The 5,086-nt window shown below is 42.5% G+C and overlaps 1 pseudogene; it reads left to right on the forward strand.

The window, feature by feature from the left end:
* Positions 1–904: 904 nt before the first annotated feature.
* Positions 905–2,241, forward strand: LOC125402280 (keratin, type I cytoskeletal 18 pseudogene; annotated as a pseudogene).
* The last annotated feature ends 2,845 nt before the right edge of the window (positions 2,242–5,086 follow it).

Here is a 5,086-nt window from a genome sequence, read left to right on the forward strand (position 1 = left end):
TGGATCACCTTGAACCTCCTCTAATAGATCAGACATCACGTTGCATCTCTTGGGTGATACCTGGTGCCATAAACTCATAAGTAAATTCCTGCTTAGTGTCACCTCCTTGCATCCCAGGAATGAACGCTACACATTTCTCTCTTTCCTAGTTATTCCCAGGCTTTGCATTTAGTGCATGCATTTCTCACTCATCCCAGGGCACTGCTGTGATGTTATTGCCTTGTTGCTTTTAGCAGTATCTAATTTTGAATTAACTATAAATTTCAATGGAATACTTCTACTCCCTCCTATTTATTTATTTACCTCTTATATTTAACTTGCATCTAAGAAGCAGTGTTTAACACGAAATACTCACATGGTGCAGTGAAATCAAGAATGCTGATCAAACCTAACCACTGCAGATTCATGAAATCAAAACAGGTTGGATTGTCTTTTCTGTGGACCTCTCTATAATGCCAGGTCAACTGAGTGACTTAAAGAAGTAACTTCTGAGACACAGAAAGTTGAAATAAATACATTCATTAAAGACTTTTAGAGCCTGCAGAAACTAAAATGATCCAGTGATAAGTTACTACATTTAAGAGCAGCAAAAATAGTGGAGGCCAAAGCTATTTTCTCCTTTTGCTAAATTGGGATTGATTGCATATATTGTCTGAAGTCATGGGGAGCATTCTTAGTCTTTTCTTTCACTTCTTTTTATCAAGCCCAAGAAAACTGTGTGAATGTTAATGTGTATTGAATAAATCCTATGATCACTATAACACACTGTAGCACCTGGTAATGATCCATTCCCAAGCTGTCAAATCAACGGTCCTTTATTGCTGTTTTTTTAAACAACCTTTTATCTCATGTCAATTCCTTAAACTGGTGTCAATGATCCTGACTATTGACGGCCGTAGGAACCCCTGTCCCGGTCTCTCGCTTCTCTCTCCTCTCCAGACAACATGAGCTTCACCACCCACTCCACCACATTTTCCACCAACTACCGGTCCCTGGGATCTGTGCGGACGCCCAGCCAGCGGGTCCGGCCTGTCAGCAGCGCGATCAATGTCTATGCAGGTGCTGGGGCCTCCGGTTCCCGGATCTCCATGTCCCGCTCCTCAAGCGTCTGGGATGGCTCCATGGGGTCTGCCGGTCTGGCATCCAGATGGGTGGCATCCAGACCGAAAAGGAGACCATGCAAGACCTGAACAACCGCCTGGCCAGCTACCTGGACAGGGTGAAGAGCCTGGAGTCCGAAAACAGGAGACTGGAGAGCAAAATCCGGGAACATCTGGAGAAGAAGGGATCCTAGGGCGTCAGGGTCTGGGGCCACTATTTCAAGACCATCGAGGACCTGAGGGCTCAGATCTTTGCGAATTCTGTGGACAATGCCCGCATCGTCCTGCAGATCGACAATGCTCGTCTTGCTGCTGATGACTTCAGAGTCAAGTATGAGACAGAGCTGACCATGCGCCAGTCTGTGGAGAGTGACATCCATGGACTCCGAAAGGTAGTGGATGACACAAACATCACGAGGCTGCAGTTGGATACAGAAATCGAAGCCCTCTAGGAGGAACTGCTGTTCATGAAGAAGAACCATGAGGAGGAAGTCAAAGGGCTGGAAGCCCAGATTGCCAGTTCTGGATTAACCGTGGAAGTGGATGCCCCCTAATCTCAGGACCTCAGCAAGATCATGGCTGATATCCGGGCCCAGTATGAGAAGCTGGCTCAGAAAAACCGTGAAGAACTAGACAAGTACTGGTCCCAGCAGATTGAGGAGAGCACCTCAGTGGTCACTACCCAGTCTGCGGAAATCAGAGATGCTGAGACCATACTCACAGACCTGAGACGCACCTTCCAGGCCTTGGAGATTGACCTAGAGGCCATGAGAAATCAGAAAATCAGCTTGGAGAACAGCCTTAGGGACGTGGAGGCCCGATACAACATGCAGATGGAGCAGCTCAATGGGATCTTTCTGCACCTGGAGTCAGAGCTGGCACAAACCCGAACAGAGGGGCAACGCCAGACCCAGGAATACGAAGCCCTGCTGAACATCAAGGTCAAGCTTGAGTCTGAGATTGCCACCTACCGCCGCTTGCTGGAAGACGGCGAAGACTTCAGCCTCAGTGACGCCCTGGACTCCAGTAATTCCATGCAAACCGTCCAGAGGACAACCACCCCCGCAAAGTTGTGGATGGCAAAGTGGTGTCCGAGACCAATGACACCAGAGTTCTGAGGCACTAAGGCTGGGAAGGAGGCTACCCATGGAGAACAAGGGACCAATAAAAGTTTGTGTCTTCCTTGGCAAAAAAAAAAAAAAATAATAATCCTGACTATTTGAATGTATTTCATGTATTTCAGAGTTCATGAAATACTGTATCTAATGTATTTCTGAACTTTAAATGTATTACATCTCCCACATTACATTCATCTACTAATCTTATAATTCAATGAAGAAAAGGAATTAGATTTGTTTGGCATGATTTGTTCTGTGTAAACCCACACAGCTCATTGTTCAGTGGTGCTTAAATGATAAATAGTGCTCAGATCACATCTCTTCAGCCACAGTTTTATTTGAGTTCAGGAAACTAATGATTTTATTCATGTTTCCTAGCTACCTTCTGGATTCTAAAACCTAAAGAACAATATTCTTTTTCAATATTGTTTTTTTCCCATTATTTCTTCTTACTTGTTTGTTTCTTATGTAATTCCGTCGTTCATTTTTATTGCTACCTTTTCTTATTAGGCTTTTATTCAAAGTATTAACTTTTTCATTCTAATTTCCTTATAACAAAGTTTTAGAAAGAAACATTGATTTTTGAAAAGATAAGAAGAGCATGACCATGAATTTGATGTCCAGCATCTTTTTGGGAATAGAGGGAATGCCTGTGCCATACTAGACCACTTTCCCTACACTCACCATACAAGAAAGTACCATGATTTAAGCCTTAGTTATACAGAGATTTCTTCACTTTCCCTTTACGCTCAGCCTATCCTGGTTAAAAGTAAATAAGCTATGTTTTATTCACACTTTTAGGAGAATTATCCTTTCTTGGATGGAGATGGAAGAGGAAGTATTGCGAAGTAGTAGGGGGGGAATAGGGGAAAAGGACTGGTAGGGGAGGATGGCTAATAAATAATGAATAAATAAATATCCAAGCAAACAAACTAGAGTCCTGATTGCAGTACCTCACAAGGTAACCCTATTTAGAACAGGGTCTTTACAGAGCGGAGCTAAAATTAGGTCATGGGAGTGGACACGGATTTACATATAACTAGTATCTTTCCAGCACGGAGAATTTGCACAAAGATAGAAAGACATAGAAGAAAGACCATGTTAAGACTTGCAGGGAGCCAATGGTCTCCACAGATAAAGGGCCTGCAAAGGCACAGAGCTTAGGAGACACCAGGCCTGCCAACTCCTTCATTTGGGACACCTGGTCTCTAGACCTGCGATCCCACACACTTCTACTGGGTAAGTCACCATTCTTGCTTCATTGCCTCAGCACTGAAAAACTAGTAGAGCGCCTCACTGTACGTACATAGTTTTGCTCGACTTTATTCCCTTCACTCTAGACTCTTGTCTTGTACGTTGAGGTGAATGACTCTAATTCTTATTGAGCACAGCTTTTACAAATATGTGCCTCACTAGCACAGATGAGGCTTTCAGATCTCATAAGAGCCAAAACTCTTAAAGATGATGGGAAGACATAAAGGGTATTCTATATTGTCCAGTTTTCCAGTCCTCAAGATGGACTGAAGGACTATTTTCAGGGACCTAAGAAAGAAACACCATTCTACATGTAGTTCTTAAAATGCCAGTTACCTTGGAGAATAAATTCTTCGGCATGGGGCTAAAGCTTGTTGGCACTTGTCGGCAAAGAGTATTTGCACAAATCAAGAAAAAGCTCTGTGGTTCTCTTTCTAGGTTCCAAATCTTGATCTAAGTCATATAGGAACACAAAGATAGTTATAAGTCATTGACTTCAGCACTATGAACCTAAATAGACTTTATTATTTCTGGAAATCAGGTTGGTTTTTTTTTTAAAGCCAAACACTTATGATTTCTGAAAGCTGCATCTCATATTTGTTGTTGTTCTAATCAGGTCCTTTTTTCTAACTAAGAGAGGTGAAGAATTGCCTTTGTAGCTGAGTGGTAGTAGCTCATGCCTTTAATCCCAGCACTGGAAAAGCAGAGACAGGTGGACCCTGTGAATTCAAGGCCATTCTGGGCTACAGAGCAAGTTTCAGGGTAATTAGAGCTGTTATACAGTGAACCCTTGTCTGAAAAAACAAAACAAACAACTTCCCTTGTTTTCATGGAGACATATCCAGAGTCCATAAGCCTTAACTTGTATTCAGTTTATTACATTCAGTTTAGCACTTAATAAAATTTTCTTCTTTCTTCTTCTCCTCCTCCTTCCTCCTCCCTGTCCTTTCTTCTCCTCCTCCTCCTTCTTTCTCTTCTTCTTTACCATATTCAGCAGTGTGGCTTCACTGGCTCCTGCTTTGTTTTTAGCATCTTCACAACACTCAGAATTTCAAAGTTATTCCTGGAGATTTAGTTTAGATACCTAAATCAGCCGGTACCTTATTGGCCAACAGGAAGTCCCTAACCTTGGGGAGGTCCTCCTTGGTGAAAACAAAAACCACAGGTTCTCCAAGGCTGGGTTGTTATCCAGATGCTCCAGGCTGACCTAGCACACCATAGAATTCTCAGCTTCAGCATTGTAGTTTTCCAAATGTTGAGTGTTTTTAAGGAAGTAGTTGGACTTCCAGATTGCTGTGTCTTCCCTGGGCATAATGGCAGTGCATCGTGGATTGTCATACAAAGTTTAAAGATCATGCCACTCTAATGAAGATGCCTGGCAAGAACTGATAAATGTTCTTCAACAGGCAGTCAGGATAAAGGTAGCCTAGAACTCAATGAGTAAACAGCCTGGCCTCAAAATGCTGGTGTCTCTAAGTTCTACATTTTGCTGTTCTTTGACTGGGAGGATAATATCTTGGAATGTAAGAATGTTAACTCCATGATAATCATTATGAGTTTCCACATATAGAAAGGGGAAAATAGATTAAGTTCATCAGATTTTTTAAAAATTCA

This window comes from Myodes glareolus, chromosome 11 (genome assembly GCF_982192425.1).
Source record: "Myodes glareolus chromosome 11, mMyoGla1.1, whole genome shotgun sequence".
In the NCBI taxonomy this organism is placed as follows: Eukaryota; Metazoa; Chordata; class Mammalia; order Rodentia; family Cricetidae; genus Myodes; species Myodes glareolus.